We start from the raw sequence: 19,700 nt of genomic DNA on the forward strand, positions 1-19,700 counted from the left end.
ACTGTCTGGGTGGTACCCACCTCAGAGATGGTTGAATTAAAAGAGCCAAACCTTGGGGGGACTGCCACCCTCCCCCACAAGGTTCCATGTCTCCTTCCCCGCCTGAGGTTCTTGGACCTGACAGGTGGAAATGTGGAAAGACAGATACTGGCCAGGCACTCTGGTTAATATACGGAAAGAATGCAGCTGTTTGCAGCCTGACCCCTGGGGAGCCCTTTCTTCCTCTCCAGGGTGGAGTGTTAAAGATTCAATTCAGTTATCAGAGCCAATGGATGCTTACCACTGGGTTGTGTCTGGGGGTTGACCAACACCTCTCCCCGCGTAGGATATACCCGCTGGGGTCAGGCTCACTAATTCTTGCTTACATGCTTCCCTTTTTTGACATTCCATGTAGCTCACATACCCCAAAGTTTTGAGTGCACATTTTATTTATTCGGTACTTATCTGTTGAGCACCTACTATGTTCCAAGCGCTGTTCTAAGCAATGCGATACAGCAGTGAACAACAACAAATTCTGCCCAAGAAAATAGGCTAAATAAAGATAATGTGTAGAGTACATTAGAAAATTATAACTAGTTTAAAACAAACAAACAAAAATTAGTGGGCAGGAAGTGTTGTGTATGAGAACTGAGAGTGAGGGAATTTCTGTGAAGGAATAGTCCAGGCTCTATGCTAGGCACTGGAGGAAGACAGCATGGAACCCTGCCCTCAAGGAATTCAGAGTGTGTTAAGTTCTGTTGTTTTGTTTTTTAATTCTTTCATGCTAGATAGAAAAAGGGTTTGTTTTTTGTTGCTTGGTTTTTTTGTTGTTTTTTTTTTCACCTGCTCCTAGGCAGCTTCCCAACCAGGGATTGAACCCCTGCCCCGGGGCAATAAGAGAATGGAGTCCTAACCGTTGGACCCCCAAGGACTTCCCAGGAAGAGGTTTTGAAAAGCTGTTAACATTTCCAACCCACTCCCTTAAAGATGTATAGGATTTAAAATAAATTAATTAAAGTGAAATGAAAGGCAAAAAAATAAAAAGATGTGTAGAATTTGAAAGCAGGCAGAAGGGACAAGCAAGGGACTCAGAGGCAGATTCCTCCCTGACATGTGTATTGTTAGACAAAGAATCCAGTGTCATTTGGTGCCTGAAGTGATGGGTAGTAGGGACTGGGGATGGAGTCAGGAGACAGAACTTGGGGAGTCCTGAATGGCAGGCAAGGGAACGAAGTCTTTCTTCCCAAATAAATAGAATACCTGTGAGATTTGAAGCAGGGCAGGAAAGGACTAGGTTTGCATTTGGTTTCCATCATCGTTGTTTCCTCAGTGCTGAGCACAGTGCCTGGCACAGCATCCATATGTAGAATGTGTGAAATGAATGAATGCATGCATGTGTTCAGGGAGACTGTTCTGGCAGGAGTGGAGGAGATGGCCTGAGTGAGAAGAGTCTAGAAATAGCTCTCTTCACCCCTCCTCCAACATGGGATCTGGTCCCTCCTCTCTTACTACACCACCCAACAAAATGCAATCCTGCTGGTGAATACACCCTCCCACTTCCTTCTGTCTCTTACATGCCTGTTTGCCAAGTCCTTCCTCTTCCTTTCTCTTCCTCTCTGCAGGACAGGCCTCAGTCCTTTTTGGCCTGGGCATCCCAGGTCTGTAGGAAGGAACCCTTACAGCTAACCTTGCTTGTCTGCAAGTGGATTAAATGGATCAGTGATTCAGGACCCAGTCAGTGATTTAGGACCCAGAAGCTAGACCTCGGGAACTTTCTGGCACATTTCAGGCTGCCTTTCTTCACCTCACTTCTTTCCTTGACCAGTCCAATGGAAAGGGAAAAAATAAAAATCCAGGCCAAATCTGGGGAAAAAGTAAAGCCGATGCAAAGAAAAGGATGTTCTAAAGTGAAACAGGATTGACATCAGCAGTCTCCATGTTGGGACCCCTCTCTGATGGCCCTGCCTTCCTTTCCCTTTCAATTCTTTTTAAGACTCTAGGGTTACATCTGCATCTGCCCAGTGGCCCCAGCTGTTTAGAGGACTGTTTTAAAGGCATGGTGACATGACATAGAACAAGTGGCTTAGTATTCTGGTTTCCTCCTCCCCTCTGTGTGGTACTGCTGAAACAAACCTGGAGCAGGGAGGTGGAGAACTAGTCATTTTGCCTTCTGCCTGGCCCCCAGCTCTGTGTGCAAGACCTGTGTCCTCTCTGGCTCTTAATTTCCCCACCTTTGAAGTGAGAAATTAAACTCAATGCTCCACCCAGCCATGATGAGTTCTAGATTAGAGTCAGCCTGTTCCTCATCTGAAATGGAAGGCTATTCACATTCTTTAGCTGTGGAAACAGGGAATCTGTCTGCAGACCTGGTAGCTGGTTCAGTGCCAGAGTTGAGAGGCTCGGAGTCATCTTTGTTTTTTATTTTACTTTTAAATATTTTCTAGCTGTGCAGCATGTGGGATCTTAGTTCCCCAGCCAGGGATCAACCCCGCACCCTGTGCAGAGGAAACCCAGAGTCTTACCCCTTGGACACCAGGGAAGTCCCCATCTCGGGTTTTTTTTTTAGACTTGGAAGCCAAGACACAGAGATCTCAGCTGTATGACCAACCAATGGCCACACATCAGCGACCCCTAGAGCCTGAATTCAAACCCAGGCAGATCAAACCCAGGCAGATCTTCTGGACTTCAGGCGGTAAGGGCACCCTTTCCTGCCCAAACTCTTGAGAGTCTACCTCTTTGGGAAAGGAGGAGCCTTGCCCTCTGGGGACTGACTTGACACAGGGGCACTGGGCACACGCCCTGTGTGGCTAACCCTTTGCTCCATCTCCAGTGCTGGAGGAGATGACCTTTAGAGGCATCTTCTGAGGGCTGAATTGGCGGACAAAGAGGCCAGCCGGAGACATTAGTGTCCTGCTGTTTCTGGGCAGTCGTAAATCACTGCAGCCCCATCCCCTGGCTCCTGGCTTCTTTCTGCGGCTAGAAAGCTCCCTGATTGGTGCGGAGGCAGCAACAGCAGCAGCAGCAGCAGCAGCATCTTCCGAAGCAGACCGGCAATGCTCCCCACCCTGTCCTCTGGGAACACTTCCCAGTGGCTGCCCTAACAGGCAGGTCTGCAGTAGGGGCAGGGCGCAGGACAGATTCGGAGGCAAAGGACGACAGGGAGATCTTGGTGGGCCGCCTCCCTCCCTGAGGATAGGAGAGCCACTAGTGGAGGAAGCCTGTGCTGGGAGGCAGGACCCACCGGTTGAAGCCTTGACTTTGCTATTGATCCTGCCGGGTGACCTTGAACAAGCCACTTTACCTCTCTGGGCCTCAGAGTGTACATCTATAAAATAACAGAATTGGATGGATTCTTCTTAAGGTCCTCCAGCCTGTTAAATACCCTACCTGAGTGTCTCCCGAGTGTCTCCAGGATAAGAACTGAAAGATGGTTCTATATGTGCTTCCCATCTTCTCCTAGCTTCCCTAGCGGTTCAGACGGTAAAGAATCTGCCTGCAATGCAGGAGACCTGGGTCCGATCCCTGAGTCAGGAAGATACTCTGGAGAAGGAAATGGCAACCCACTCCAGAACTTTTGCCTGGGAAATCCGGTGGACAGAGAAACCTGGCAGGCTACAGTCCACGAGATCGAAAAGAGTTGGACATGACTGAGTGACTAACATTTCGATCTTCTCCTTCCCTCGCCTTGGCTTTGCCATGCGTGCCACTCCCATTGCATATGCATCAAAGTCCCTGCTCTCTAGCCTGGAGTTTACAGGCTTCTCCCGAGGTTCCTTCCTACCTCCTGGCTACATCTCACATAGGACACTTGAAAGGCATTTGCTGACCAGGCAGTGCCCCCTTCCGACTTTGACCCTTTTCAAAGGCTGGGATAGAGACGGGAGGATGGGACAGGAATCAGGGGAGAGGGACCAACAGAGAACCAGGGCCAGAAGGTTGGCCACGCAAAGGTGTTGCCCAGCAGTGGATCTCAACTCCTTCAACTCTTACCCCCCATGCCATCCCACCTCTTCAGCTTTCATACTCAGACACTGCGTGTTGAACTGACCACTCCCCCAGGAGCTCCCTCCAGCTCCCAGCACTGGCTCTAGACCTTGTCACTGCACTTATAGGTATGGGACTTTGTCTTCCCCTGTGGTCTTACAAGTGGATTTCTCAAAGACAGATCCATCTGAGTCACCTCTGAGCTCCGAGCCTGGCATGGAGCAGGTGCTCAGGGAAGTTTTGTTCAATGAAAAAGGCTCTGCTTCAAGAATGAATCACCTGGTGATGGTCTTACCTCTTGAAGAGGACTTAAAAGGTTTTGCCTCCAAACAAATGGCCATGATCAAATTGTGGCCAAAACTCAGGAAGGCAGAACCGTAAACAAATCCAGGAGCAGATACAGCCACAGCCAGACAGGATGGTCTTGAAGAAGAGCCAGACAGAGGATTTCAAAGACAGCCTGTTAACATGGGGCTGACAACCGCAGAAATTCTCTGTTCCGTGTGTCTGACCACTGCTAACCAAACCAGCTTCCCTAAATCTAGGGTCTCTCAGATCCCCTAAAACTGATTGGGCTGAAAGGAGGGAGAGATTGAAAAGTCTGATACATCTTTCCGTTTTAAGTTTTGCATTCCCCTAAAGAGGCCCACTTCAAAGTTTACCACACCAAGGGAATGTTCATCACCATTAAAAAAAAAAAAAAAGGCCTTTGTTGGATTTCCCTGGTAGCTCAGTGGTTAAGATTACGTGCTTCCACTGCAAGGGGCACGAGCTGGATCCCTAGTCGGGGAAGTTACATGTGCTGTGTGGTCTGTCTCCATTCACAAGATGGACTTTCCAGAGCAGAGGAGCCTGGGATAGACTCTTCTCAAACTCATCTGTGTGAACTTGGGCCAAGTGCTTCCCCAATATGGACCTCCCATTACAACCCCCCCAAATCTCAAAGGGAACTCTCCATTATGCCCTCTGAATGTGTTCTTGACTCAGTAGAGGGGTCTGAAGTCAAGGTCTTGATGCTTGACTCCAACAAAGGGCAAATGACTCAGCGGGGAGCCACAGTGATGGGGCTGGTGGCAACCTACCCACCACAGGGAATGAGGCAGGGGCTTTCTGTTTTTAGAAGACGCCAACCTTCCCTGGTGGCTGACAGTAAAGAATCTGCCTACAATGCAGGAGACCCAGGTTCGATCCCTGGGTGGCGAAGAATCCTGGAGAAGGAAGTGGACACCCACCCCAGTGTTCTTGCCTGGGAAATCCCATGGACAGAGGAGCCTGGCTGGGTACAGTCCATGGGGTTGCAAAGAGTCAGACACGACTGAATGACTAACAAGCTGCAGAGAGCCCATCAGTTTCTGTTCATTTCCAAGAGGCAATTTCTCCATCAGCTGGAGCTGTCCAGTGATGGCCTGGGCCGAGTCTGGACAGGGTGGGACTGGAATCAGCGGTGAGGGACCAGTAGAGAAGCAAGGCCAGGAGACCGGCCACTTGGAGGTAATGCCCAGCAGTGATTCTCAACCTGGCTGTGCATCGCAGTTCCCCAACATCCAAGGGAGGAGAAATAAAACCCGTTCTGAGAAAGCCCTGAGGCTGGGAATCTCAGAACGGATCAGTTTCTGCCCTTTGGATTCTTCAGCCAGAGAAGATATCAAGCAAGGGAGAGATGGGGTCTGATTTGCATTTCAGAATGGCCACTCTGCCAATACCTAGACAAGGGGAACTTGTCTAGAATCCAGAGTCCCAGGTCCAATAGAGTGGATCAAGATCTCCAACCGTGGGGTCTGGGAACCTGAAGCTCTCTGGGGGATTCTGCCACCATCAATGGTCTGCCAGAGTGACCTCCAAAGACCCTGGGAACCCTGAAGAAGGGCAGGCTGGGCTGATCAAAGAGGAAGTGGTGTAGCCATGAGGCCTCAGAGAGCTGGCCGAAGAGGTACGGAACTGGCATTTTCTTGCGTTGGCCACTCTGCCGAGTCAGCCCAGCACTAATGCTTCCAGACTGCAAACCCCACTTGATCATGTAATAGGAACGCGGGTGCTGACGCAGCGGGCAGACCGGAGCCCAGGCTGCACCAGGGGACGGGAGGCAGGCACAGACACTCAGCACCAACTCCGTGCTCTGAGCCTGAGGACAGACAGGAGAAAAGGCACTAGCTCCTCAGCAAGCCTGAAGCGAATCGAGATGACTCAGGAGCATGGGGCTTGCCCTGTCTTCTAGGTTTCAGAACCAACCAGGTTTCCTCCCTGACTTCCCGGACAGGTTGGTAAACCGGAAGGGACAGCCAGAAGGACCTTTGTTCATCCAATAGAGAAGTCCCTTATATAGCACCCCATCTGCTGTGCGTCAGCCCTTGCGAGCAAACCTCTGGCGACAGGCAGTTTCCTGAAGCCCTGCTTCCTCTGTGGGACAACACTCAGGTTCCCAGGTCCCTTTCCCTATTGTTCCTCATTCTACCTTCGGATGTCATAAGAAAAAGGAGAGCCCTTTTTCTCCCCCAAAGCCTTTTACATTTAAGGCTAGAGCAGGTAAAGCCCTTTTGTCTCCACATTGAACAAATTTCTCCAGGAACAAAGAGTAGATTTTAGCATGATCTTTTTTTTTTTTCTCCTCCATCTATAATGTTTGGTGCATAATGGGAATGGAGAGGTGGCCAAAGAGATGGATGACCAAGGTATACGGTACTGAGCTCCTGACCTCCCTCCTCGTCCAAGTCAAGAAACCTGTGCCCAGGGACTTCCCTGGTGGTCCAGTGGTTAAGACTCTGCACTCCCAAATGCAGGGGGCCCAGGTTTGATCCCTGGCCAGGGAGCTAGATTCCACATGTTGCAACTAGAAAAAAAAGAGAGTGAGAGAGAAGAAAGAAATGTATGCCCAGAGGGTTATACAAGGCCTGAGAGCACTTTATGACAAATGGAGATTGGGCCTCCAACCCCAGGCAGGGCAGTCACACCAACTTGGGCTGAGCCACGTGCCTATATCAGAGGCTGCCTCGGAGTCTATAATTTCTCCCCCTAAGTCCTCACCTCGTTTCTAACACTCAGATGGCAAGGAAAGGCCACTAAGTGAGAAAACAAAGGAGCGCATATGCATTTACCCCATTCTTCCACACTATAGATGAGGGGTCCAAGGCACAGAGAGGTTAAGTAACCTGTCTAGGCCACACAACTAGTAAATGGAAGGGCTGAGTCATGAAGGAGGTTCTCGTGTCTCCTGTTCTTCACTGGAGGGGTGAAGGCAGGCCTGACTCCCTACACATAGCTGGGTTTAGTTCTAACCTCTCCCATGGGAGGATGCAGATAAAGCTGGGTAGGAGGAGGAGACTGAGAGAGGAAGTGAATGACCTGCTCTCTCAGGAGAGTGGGAAGGAGTGTATTCCCCAGGAGGATGAGTCAAAGCCAAGGCCCTCCTGGAGAAGTTGGAGGGACAGCAGTTTCCAGGCATCCTGCCCAAGACAGTGGCTGTCCATGCTGGATTCAGGGACCTGGGGCTGCAAACAGAACACTGGAGACCGGCTGAGCCAATGATGGGCTAAATAACCTTAAACAAATCACTGATCCTCTGGATCTCTGTTAATTCTGGAACGCAGAACTAATGATCCATTAGCACAGAACAAGCCACTTGGGTTAATACGAAAACCTTGACACTTTCTGCTCTTCACTGAAATGATCTGAACTCTAGTCACCCTGTGCAAATCAGAAGCCTTCAAAGAAAACTTTGGGGATTTCCTAGGTTTGGGGGCGTCAGGGAGGGGAGGATAAATAAAACCAGTCCCAAGAAAGTCCTGAGGTTGGGAATCTGAGACTGGATTGGATCAGACTGGACCAGATTCTGCCCTTTGGATTTTTCAGCCAGGGGAGATTTCAAGCAAGGGAGAGGAGGAGTCAGGATTGCATTTTAGAATGGCCACTCTGGAAGTTGGAGGAGAGGGTGGGCCGGATGGGGAGACCAGAAGGGAGACCACTGGGGTGGGGGTGTTCCTATAACAGCCACTGTGAGAGGTGGTGGGAGTGGGGGTAGGGCAGCAGTGGTGACTGGAGGAGATGCCCAGCATGACTCCTAGACAAGTGGGTAGACAGGGAGAGTCCCATTCTCCTCGACAGAGCAGGGTTAAGGGAAAGAGGACAAGTTCAGTTTGGGAGGTGAGATGCCCAGATTGGGTCCCAGCCTAGAAATTTGAGTTTGCAGTGGGTGGTGGACCCATGGGCCTTTAAAGAATATAAGTGGGGGACTTCCCTGGTGGTCCAGTGGCTAAGACTCTGCACTTCCAATGTAAGGGGGCCCGGGTTCAATCCCTGGTCAGGGAACTAGATCCAGTATGCTGCCACTAAAGATCCCAAGGGCTGTAATATAAGACCTGGTGCAGCCAAATTAATTAAATATATATATTTTAAAATGAAGAGTATAAATGAGCAGGGAGTGAGGTATGGGGTTGAGACAGGAGGCAGATGGGCCCTGCCCCCCGCCCCTCAGAGTAAAGCTATGGAAGGTTCATTCCCCATGGACCAAAACTCCAAGAGCAGCAGGAAACTAAGGGAGGAGGCTGGGCCCTGCCCAGGCCACAGATTTCTTTTCGCAAAGTCTGGAGACCTCCCCAACCACACGTGTGCAGAAAAGGCTCCATGGAGGTCAAGGGGGAGTCATGTCAAGGGATGTTCCTTACCCAGACTCCTTTTCGGTAAAATCCATCTTGGCTAAGACATGCGTGCACCCACATGGGAGGATCCTGAGATGGGCCAAATGTAGACTGTGAACCAGGCAAATCAAAATGAGTGGCCAAAGGAAACCTAGAAGAAATACCCCACAAAAGTAATTCTAACTGCCATGAGAGTGCAATTCAAGAGCTCTCCCTCTGAGTCTGCCCATGTGCATATCTATCCACATGTTCTGTACTCATTTCCTCTTAATAAATACTTCACTTGCTTCACTACTTTCCGTTTTTATGGGAATCCTTTTCTGCAAAGCTGAAGAGCCAGGGCCCTTGTCACTGATCATTGGTCCAGTAGCTAGGGTCTGGTGCTTTCTCCATCGCGACCCAGCTTCAATCTCTGGTTGGAAACCCAAGCCCTGCTCGAAGCCAGTGCAGGCCGAGGCCACCCGAGATCAGGGTGGGCCAGTGAAGACAGGCTCAGGAGACCTGGAGGGATCACCAGGAAGCACTAGATGTGACCATCCATTCCTCATGGTGCCACGTGCCTTCAGAAAACTGGAAGGACACAGAAGCAGGCCTTTGCTGAGCTAGGGCATCTTTGTCAACCTCGGCAAGTGCAATTTTAGTGGAATTGAGCTGTACTGGTTCAGAATGGCAGGGGTTAGCAAGGTGGTGAATCAGAATTTGGAAATGACTGTTGTCTCTCTCTTTTTTTCAATTTAATTTTAATTTTATTCTAGAGTACAGTTGATTTACAATACTGTGTTACAGAAATGACTATTTTCATCCGTCATTTAATGGTCAGATGAAAGAGAGAGAAGCTGATATTGCTGGTGGCTCAGGACCAAGGGAGGGTTTCCTTTGTCTGCAAAAGGCTGGGGGTTGTTTAAAAGCCTCGGGGAGAGTCTGGAGAGGGAGAGAGGCTGGAAGGATGGGGGTGAGGTGGGAGGAGCAGGTAAATGAATTGACTTGTGGGAGAGGTCTTGAGCCCTGGAGGAGGGGTGAGTGGGGATGGAAGGCAGGTGGAGACTTTCGAGCGAAGCAGGGAGGTTCCTGGGAAACTTCTTCTCCAAGAAGAAGCTGAAGTCATCTGCTGAGTCATGGGTGGAGGAGGGGAAGAGGCTGGTGAACAGGCTGAAGGTTTGAGGGAGCCTCTGGGGAGGGTGGGGGAGTGAACTTGGAGAAGAACCAGCTGGGCCTGGAGGCCGTGTGCACCGGGCCCCCATCTGCTGGGCCCCGTGGTTTTCCAGCAGTTCTCACTCAGCGCTGTGGATCAGGAGCTGCAAAGGTGGCGGTCAGACCACCCCGGCAGGCAGCAGTCGGCTGTGGCCAAGAGACTGGGGGCCAAGAGGGCTCAATATATCAAATGAGTGGGTGCTAAGACTGGTCAAGGACACAGATGGGGCAAGGTGGGGAAATCAAGGCAGGAGGAGGTCAGAGGCCAGAAGGCTCAGGGACAGGGAAGAGCAGGCAGAGGGAGCAGTGAAGTGGGGGTGCCAGAGCATTAGGAGAGTGGGAAGCCCCCCAAGAGCAGCAGAAAATTCTGAGGAGTGGACAGGCGCTAGTGCAAAGACTCCCTTGAGAGGCTCCAGTTAAAGACACTATGTCCTGTGGATGCTGGAAAGTCCCCAGGATGAGGCAGGGCCTGGGGAAGGATGAAAATGACCACTTGGGGTCAAAGCCTAAGGAAGGCCACCCAGGACCAGGCTTTGAGGGCACAGGGATAGTTCACAGAGCTACAAGCTTTGGGCCCCAAGGAAGGGGGTCTGCCCAGGGGGTTTGGAAGAAGCAGCGTGGCACACGGGCAGCTAGTGGCTTGAACCTTCATGTCTTTCCATTCTGCCAGGCACAGGGCCCTGCCACCCTTGCATCTTGCTCCCATAACTCTGATCTCTGCGCCAGCACGTCTACCTTGGGAGGAAGATGGGATGATTTGGGCCTCCTGAACTTCACAACCAGAGAAGAGGAAGCCAGGGGCTTGAGCAAAGGGGAGTGTGACCACGGTATTCCCCTGCTTTGTACTTTCTTTGTCCACTGGGGCGTGCAGGTGGCTGAGGACAGGCACCAGGCAGAGTAGAGGCCACTGTAATTCCCTAGGCGCTGGACATTCTGGGGTTATTCCTGGGGCAGGGAAAGATCAAGGAGGAGGCCCCGAGGCAGGCAATAAAAAAAAAAAAAAGAGAAATAAACAGAGACAAGGATCCGACAGGACAGAGAGACAGACAGGAAAGCAGGATGGCTAAGACAGAATCGTGGAGAGAAGGTGCTGAGCTCGCTGGCCACGTGCCCATGGCTCATTCCAGAAGCTGCTGGGATGGACCCAATCAGTGCAAGATGGATGACTGTTCTGGGAAGGCAGAGGCCACCAGGCCAGGCAGCCACAGCATCCCTTCCATCTGCACCACCTGCTGCAGGAAGCCCAGTCGGGTGACTCTTGCTAAAGACTGAAGAGTGCCCCCAGGGTTTCCTCAAGGGCAGCAGGAAGTGGGAGAAGGGATCTGCTTGGGAGTCACGGACATCCCCACCCCACCCCCCACCCCGCTCTGCCTCTCACTAACTCTGAGATCTGGCAACCATTGACCTCCCTGCAGTCTTCATCACCATCAGTAAGATGGAAACAGCCACCCAATGTTCAGTGGTTGTGACATGTCTTCACCTGCCCCACAGGGGACCTGAGTAACCTGGGCGTCAAGGCTGTCCTTCAGGTCTCACAAGAACTTGGAGGCAACTGACGTCTTCTGTTCTGGCATCGTTTGGGGAGAGTTCCAAAAATCTGGCCAAGTAGTTTAGGCCAGAGGTGGGGAGTCAGGAGATTAGGCTGTGACCCCAGTTCCCAGGGCTGCACCACTGCTAAAAGTGAAAGTCGCTCAGTCATGCCCGACTCTTTGCGACCACATGGACTATACAGTCCATGGAATTCTCCAGGCCAGAATACTGGAGTGGGTAGCCTTTCCCTTCTCCAGGGGATCTTCCCAACCCAGGGATCAAACCCAGGTCTCCCACATTGCAGGCAGATTCTTTACCAGCTGAGCCACAAGGGAAGCTGAACAATACTGGAGTGGGTAGCCTATCCCTTCTCCAGTGGATCTTCCTGATCCAGGAATCAGTGGTAAAGATCTCACCAAATTAAAAGCTCCTACCCACTTCCCTGGCCTTCCCAGGTGGCTCAGTGGTAAAGAATCCACCTGCCAATAAGGAGATGCGGCTTCCATCCCTGGGTTGGGAAGCTCCCCAGGAGAAGGAAATGGCAACCCACTCCAGTATTCCAGCCAGGAGAATCCCATGGACAGAGAAGCCTGGTGGACTACAGTCTATAGTGTTGCAAAAGAGTCAGACATAACTGGAAGACTAAACAACAACCCATCTCCCCTCACCCCCAAACCCCAGCACTTATGCTGACTGCCAAGCCCCAACGACATAGGGATGAAAGGACATGGATCATCGCTCTGTCCCACCCACCCAAGAGCTCTGCCCCAGATGGTAGTCCTCCACAACTGGGCTGGAGGAACCCTCCTGATCATCAGGGTTGCCTGCACACTGGCCTCGTTCTGCCTCTCCACCATTTACTTGTCCTTCCACTGATTCAAATGTTGGGTACTTATTGGTGCACCATACCTGGTGGGTGAGACAAATAAAGACACATGATGAGAAGACGGGCCCAGGATGCTGGGAAGGGACATCAAGGGAACCCTAGTCCTGTCTATCCCAGTCCTTGGCCTTCCAACTCCAGCTTAAGTGCTTCCTCTTCCAGAAGACTTCCCAGAACTTCTTCTAGGAGTGACTTCTTTTTTTTTTTATTTATTAATTTATTTATTTTATTTGGTTGTGCAAGGTCTTAGTTGCAGTACAAGGGCTCTTCACCATGCAGCATGCAAACTCTTAGTTGCAGCATGTGGAACCCAGTTCCCTGAGCAGGCATTGAACCCAGGCTCCCTGTATTGGGGATGCAGAGTCTTAGCCCCTGAACCACCAGGGAAGTCCCTAGGAGTGACTCCTTCTGCTTCTGAGCCCACATTTCTCCAAAGCTGCATACACCAGGGTCTTACTCAAGGGCTAGGAATGTATATGCACAGTATCCTTACAGATTATCTCCTCTTTAGGGTCAGAGTCCAGATCCTATTCATCTTTGCATTCTATGGAACCCAGCACAGTTGCAGGGGATCAGAGGTCAATGGATACATATGTTTTTGAACCTCAGTGGAGTTCATCAGATGCATAATAGTTTATGTCTTTAAGCCTTAGTCTCTTCGCTTGTTAAGTGGGGATAATAATTTTCACTTCCTGGCGAGGCCAGATGGATCAAATGAGATATTGCATGTGAAGTCCCTTGGCAAGCTGGAGGCTGCACAGCTCTGCGCAGTCGTGGGTTGTTGCTAATAATACTGCAATCTCGGGGCCGGAGTTGGACGCAGAGAGGCAGGGAGCAGGCGCCCCTCTGTCTGCAGCTTCTCCTCCTGCCTGACAGTGGTGGAGAGGCGCTCGGAGCCTAAAACAACCCAAATGTGGGCAGCCAGACTGCGGTGGGAAGAGAAGCCAGTGGGAACCTGGATACTCAGGTTCCAAGTCTGCCTCTAGCTCAGGGTGGTGACCTTGGACAGGTCAGTCCCTTCTCTTGAGCATCAGTTTCTCCATCAGCCAAGTAGGAATTGAATTCACTGGCTGGCTGGCAGCAGAGATGAGGTGAGGCTCTGGCAGGAGCTGGAATGCAGAGGAACCCCACACCAATGTCTCAGTATTGTACAGCTGTGGGGTCCCAGTGAGTTCTGTACCAATCCATCTGCAGACATTACCCTTTCCCTTCCAGCCCAACTGGGTCAGATGGCAGCCTCTCTCCCTGGGAAACCAGGCATAATTTCTGGCCAGAGTGGTGCTCAAATATTTGTTGAATGAAAGAATAAATGAGTGAATAAAGGAGGCCTCACAGAGGGAGTGCCACTCTTAGGCTCCCAAGGCATTACAGCCCCCCTTGGACAGGTCAACAGTTCATCCCTATGTTCATGGTCTGTACTGCTTCTACCAGAGTTTGAACCATCATCACGGCTCCCCTGCATTAATACAGCTGGTTTTCCTGTTTCCATCTTCTTCTCCTACTATCTACCCCTTCTCCACAGGATACTTAGAGTGATCTTTTTAAAACTCAAATCCTATTATGTCTCTCTTCTGCTTAAAATCCTCTCGTTAGCTTCCTAGTGCCTTCAGGATAATCTTCCTAACCATTAATGAGCCTACAAAGGCTCTCCTCCCATCTCAATTCACTGTCTTCTCTTGAGCCTCTGTTCCAGCCACCTGCTTCTTTTTCCATTCCTCCAGTAAGTCCAGGCTCCCTTTCATCTGGTTAAAAGCTATTTTCTTTCAAAAGCTTTCCCTGGTCCCTCCTCCTAGACTCAGTTGTTGTTCAGTCACTAAGTATCCTCTGACTCTTTACGACCCCATGGACTGCAGCATGCCACGATCCTCTGTCCTCTACAATTTCCTGGAGTTTGCTCAAATTCATGTCCATTGAGCCAGTGATGATATCTAACCATCTCATCCTCTGCAGCCCCCTTCTCCTTTTGCCTTCAATCTCTTTCTCTTTGGGTCTTTTCCAATGAGTCAGTTCTTCGCATCTGGTAGCCAAAGTATTGGAGCTTCAACTTCAGTCCTTCCAATGGCTATTCATGGTCAATTTCCTTTAGGATTGACTGGTTTGATCTCCTTGCTGTCCAAGGGACTCTCAAGTCTCCATGGAGTACTCATTTAGTTCTAGTGTTACGCTGCTCGGTCATGTCTGACTCTTTTTGACCCCATGGACTGTATGGCCCACCAGGCTCCTCTGTCCATGGAACTCTCCAGGCAAGAATGCTCTGAAAACTGCCCCAGACTTAGCACTCTCTTCCTCTCCCACCCAACTCTCACCAGTATTTCATGGAATCATTGGTCTATCTCCTGCCTAGACTGTAAAGTCCACAGGAGCAGAGACCTGGTTGGCCCTGTGATGCGCTGTTTGCTCCAGTCTGACACAAGGAAGGGCTCAAATATTAATATTTACTGAGTAGCTGAGTGAGGTTGAGAGGAAGAAAGGCTGCTTGCAGTCTTTGAGAGTAAGATAAGCTTAAGCAGACCAAGACCTAGGGCAGAGGCCAGAGAAGTGGGTGGAGAGCGGTGCAGGGTAGGGGGAGGGGTGGGGGCGAGGTGGGGGTAGGGAGAGACAGGGCCTAGACTATGAGTTTGATGAACAAACTGTTGAGATCCAGAGACCACCCTCCCTGCCCCTTGTCTACATCTCAAAGACCCTCAGGGCCAACCTTGCACGCCCAGGCCTTTGTCGGGGTGCCTCTAAGCTGCTGGTCTTGAAACTCAGCCTAGTATGCATGTCTGCAAGTACCTGGGCCCGCCCCATCCAAATGCCGGTTTTAATAAAAACTGGCCTTATAATCTTAGCAGTCTTCTGCAGGGTAATCCTCCCCTAAAACAAGAATAAAGATCCCAGACTGGCCCGATTGGGGGCGGGTGGAGTGTCAAACGCTTTTTGTAAACTGAGAATGGCCGCACAGACTAGAAAATCTCGCCTTCACCCCAGGTTCTTGGGCATTCTTCCTGACCCTTTCCTCCTGACCCCGCATAGGTGGCACCACGCTTCCACGCCAGTAGCAGGCACACCCGCCTTTCCAGTAGCGGAGCCCAGCACGCTCCCAAAAGCCCCGAGGGGCGCGCCCGGAAAGGGCAGATTCTCGGATAGGAGGGGAGGTGGTGCCTTTGCCTTTGGCTCCGCCCCACAGCAAGCCGCAGCTTGCTGTGATTGGCTATATCAGTTCACGGCTCTCCAATCAAGAGGCTACCCTGGAGCCAGAGGCGGGGCTTCGGTTCCCACGCAGGGCGGCTCCTAGTCTCTCTCTTTTTGGGGCGTCCACGCCGCCCTGCCCCTCCGCCGTGACTCAGCAGGAAGGCGCGATCCGACTGGGCCGGAAAGGCCCAGCCAAGTCACCCCCTCCAGGTCCACGCCACTGAGCGTGTGGGACTGGGAGGAGGATTTGGGGGCGGAGGTGAGAATCCCTCGACCTGATCCCTGATCTTTGTGACCCAGAAAAACTGATCCTTTTCTGACCCTGCGTTTCCCTTTATTACAGTAGCGATAAACACGTCCAGAAGTCAGGAGACACGATCGTACTAGTTAGTAGGAAAAGCATGGGGCTTTTTTGGAGTTTGACAGTTAAGGGAACGAATCTCACCCTCTTAATTATCTAGCTGTGTGATCCTAGCCAGTCCCTAAATCCTCATGTGTAAAATCATAGAAAGATTTTTATCTCCATCTCTTAGGTTGAGACAGTGAGATGAGACAATGAATACAATGTATATAACCACTTGGTTTCATAGGTGGCTGCAGAATTCAATCAGGAGAAACAGATTTGATGAGCAAAACAAAAGGGACAGTTTTGGAAAGCTAGTCCTGGAGACTCTGCAGTAGACAAAATAGACAGTTCTGCCTAAGAAATGGGCAAGAACCCAAGCGAAAAACGGGCAAAGGACTTGATAGACATTTCTCCAAAGAAGATATACAAATTGTCAATAAGAACAACAACAAAAGACACTTGACATAATTAGTCTTTAGGGAAATACAAACCAAAACCAGGAGATAACACTTCACAGTCACTACGAAGACTAGAATTTTTTTTAAGGAGTTGGTGATTATAAGAGTTAGCAAAAATGTGGAGAATTGGAACCCCTGTTTGGTGCATGTGGCAATGTAAAATGGCCCATCCACCGTGCAAAACAATTTGGTAATCCCTCAAAATGTTAAACATGTAATTACCATTTTTGCTATTGTTGTTTAGTTGCTAAATCGTGTCTGACTCTGCAATCCTATGGACAGCCCACCAGGCTCCTCTGTCCATTGAATTTCCCAGACAAGAATACTGGAGGGGTTGCCATTTCCTTCTGCAGAGGATCTTCCAGACCCACAGATCAAACCTGGGTCTCCCATATTGCCTGGTTGTATGTCTACAAAATGTCTAGAAGCCATCGGGACAGAAAGTGAATTCAGTGGCTGCCAGAGGCCCCAGGGGTAGGGAAATGGGGAGTGACTGCTAATGGGTATGAGGTTTTTTTGGTGGGGTGATGAAATGTACTGGAATTAGATAGTGGTGATAGTTGCACAACCTTGCAAATAGCTAACGGACCTCGGAATTGTACACTTTAAAAGGGTGAATGTTATGTGAATTGTATCTCAATAATGCTGTTGTTTAAGAAAAGGCAATAGGAAAAAAAAAAAAAAAAAGAAAAGGCAAAAATGTGGGAGTCAGAGGGCTTGCAAACTTTGGGGTAGGAGACAGGGAGGGTCTCATTTGGTAGGCTGTTAGGGCTAAAGTAGAGAAAATCGAGATAAAAATGATGTGGGAATGTGCCTGTGTGTGCAGTGGTGGTGATGGTGGCCCTGTATATGCATGTGAATGTACAAAAGGGCTCTTTAAAAACAGGATATGTAGGGACTTCTTAGTGGTCCAGTGGTTAGGACTCTGAGCTTCCACAGCAGGGGACCTGCGTTTCATCCCTGGTTAGAGAACTAGTATCCCACAGGCTGTGTGGTGTGGCCAAAATAATAATAATAATAATAATAATAATAATAATGGACATGAGTTTAACAATTTTCAGTTGTTTGATTCTTTAATGTTGTTCTTTTTATTTATTTATTTGGCTGTGCCAGGTCTTAGTTTTGGCACACGGGGATCTTCGATCTTTGTTGGGGCATGCTGGATCTTTGATTTTTAACATTTATTTATTTATTTATGGCTGCGTCAGGTCTTAGCTGTGGCACGTGGGATCTTTTGTTGCTGTACGCAGGCTCCTCTCGAGTTGTGGCACCGCATGGGTTCCAGAGCCCACGGGCATGAGGGCTTAGTTCCCCCGAGGTAGGTGGGGTCTTCGTTCCCAACTACAGATTGAGTCCGAGTCCCCTGCATTGGAAGGTGGAGTCTTTAGTACTGGACCGCAGAGAAGTTCCTCAGCTGCTTGTTGAATGCTTGCTCCAAGCCAGTGGCCAAGCGTGCCCCATGCGCAGCCTGGAATCGGTGGAACTTTGGGGGTGAAGGGCTTAGTCAGTGAACAGGTAAAGGGGGACTCACAAAGGAGGTAAAAGCAGATGGGAGATTGAGAAATCAGCGAAAGTCAGGGGGACTTAGCAGGACCTAACCTCCATAAGGGGCTTCCCTCATAGCTCAGTTGGTAAAGGATCTGCCTGCAACGCAGGAAACCCTGGTTCGATTCCTGGGTCAGGAAGATCCTCTGGAGAAGGGATAGGCTACCCACTCCAGTATTCCTGGGCTTCCCTTATGGCTCAGCTGGTAAAGGATCTGCCTGCAATGCGGAAGACCTGGGTTTGATCCCTGGATTGGGAAGATCCCCTGGAGAAGGGAAAGGCTTCTCCTGGAGAATTCCATGGGCTGTGTAGTCCATGGGGTCACAAAGAGTCAGACATGACTGAGTGACTTTCACTCACTTCACTAACCTCCATAAGAATTCCTGAGATTTTTGGTAGGGATCCTCAGTATTCTATTTTAATGGGCCCTTTTAATTAATCTTATGAAGCAGGGTGCAGTCAGGAAGTTGAAAGATGCGGGAGATGTCCAAGAGGCTCACTGCCCTTAGAATAAAACTCCTCCCTGTGGCCCAGAAAGCCTTAAGTGGTCTGACTCTTACCAGCTTTCCTGACTTGTCTCTTGGCACTTTGCTCCAGTCACAATGCCCTTCCTGCTGGTCCTTCTGCAGGCCAGGCTAAATCCCTAGTGAAGGACCTGGAATGGTCTACCCTAAACCTTTTCATGGTCAACAAGAGGCTCATGGCTGGTTCCCACCCAGGCCCAGCTCAAGTCTCACCTCCTCAGAGGCTTTCCCTCACCAGCCAATCCCTCCCATAACACCCTGCTTCATGTTCTTTGTAGCAGGAATCACTGCTCCAAATCTCTTGGCTGTTGATTTGTTCAGTGCCTTATCGTGGGACTTGCCTTGAAGGTAACCTCTGGGCCATGCAAACAGAAACGGGTCTAGATCTCACAGAGTCCAGCCCAGTGCTCAGACTAGCACATGGGTGCTCCAGAAATATTTGCTCAGGTCCTCTGTTCACTGGCCAAATATTATTTGAGCACCTGCTGTGTATGAGGTCTTGCACACAAAGTTGAACACAACAGCCCCAGCCCCAGCCCCAGCAGGACACAGCCAAGTCAGAGCAGTCCGCTGAGATGCGGAGGTTGGTGCTGTCCCTGGGCAGGTACAGGGTGTGATGGGGGCTCCTAGTCCTGACCATGGGTGCTGGAGGGGATACCCATGAAGGCCTTCTGGAGAAAAGGAAAGCTGAGCCATGAGGCTAAATAAGAGTTGACTAAGGGGGAAGGAGGGGAGAGGGTGACGTGTATTCCAGGCAGAGAGAACAGCATGTGCAGAGGCCTGGTGGGAAGAAAGCCCAGACATTAGAGGAACTGAAAGTAGTTCAGCCTGGCAAGATCCTGGCACCAAGTGGTGATGGATGATGTCAAAAACACAAGCAAGGCCAGTCTGTGCAGGAGACTCTGTAGACTGAACTAAGGAGTTGAGCAAAGGGCCTTCCCTGGCAGTCCAGTGCTAAGACTCCATGCTCCCAATGCAGGGGGCATGGGTTCAATCCCTGGTCAGGGAATTAAGATCCTGCATGCCATGTGGTGCAGCCAAGAAAAGAAAGAATATTAGCTTCCAGTCCTGCATCTGCTCTGCAAACCTGGATTAGTCATTTCCCTTCTCTGAGCCTGTTTTCCCTGTCTGTAAAAAGGGATGCTAATACTTCCCTTGAGTTGAGCACCGATGAAAGCACTTTGTTTAGATGGGGAAGGGGAGTCCAGGGGTGGGAAGCTGTGATACACCTCAAGACAGTGGAGAGGCATACTTGAATGTGGGTGTACCTCAGTCAGTCAGTCAGTTCAGTTGCTCAGTCGTGTCCGACTCTTTGCGACCCCATGGACTGCAGCACGCCAGGCTTCCCTGTCCATCACCGACTCCCGTAGCTTGCTCAAACTCATGTCTTATCAAGTCGGTGATATACCTGGAGAGGTAGTAACCATGGGCTGTGAGAATGATAGCGTGCTGCAC

At 50.3% G+C, this 19,700-nt stretch overlaps 2 non-coding genes across 2 annotated transcripts; both read left to right on the top strand.

Annotated features, from left to right (window-relative positions):
• The first annotated feature begins 6,696 nt into the window (after positions 1 to 6,696).
• Positions 6,697 to 6,770, top strand: TRNAG-CCC (transfer RNA glycine (anticodon CCC)). Its single transcript has one exon. It is a non-coding gene; the product is annotated as a tRNA-Gly (tRNA).
• Positions 6,771 to 8,191: 1,421 nt separating this feature from the next.
• Positions 8,192 to 8,265, top strand: TRNAG-UCC (transfer RNA glycine (anticodon UCC)). Its single transcript has one exon. It is a non-coding gene; the product is annotated as a tRNA-Gly (tRNA).
• Positions 8,266 to 19,700: the final 11,435 nt, after the last annotated feature.

This window comes from Odocoileus virginianus, chromosome 33 (genome assembly GCF_023699985.2).
Source record: "Odocoileus virginianus isolate 20LAN1187 ecotype Illinois chromosome 33, Ovbor_1.2, whole genome shotgun sequence".
NCBI lineage: Eukaryota > Metazoa > Chordata > Mammalia > Artiodactyla > Cervidae > Odocoileus > Odocoileus virginianus.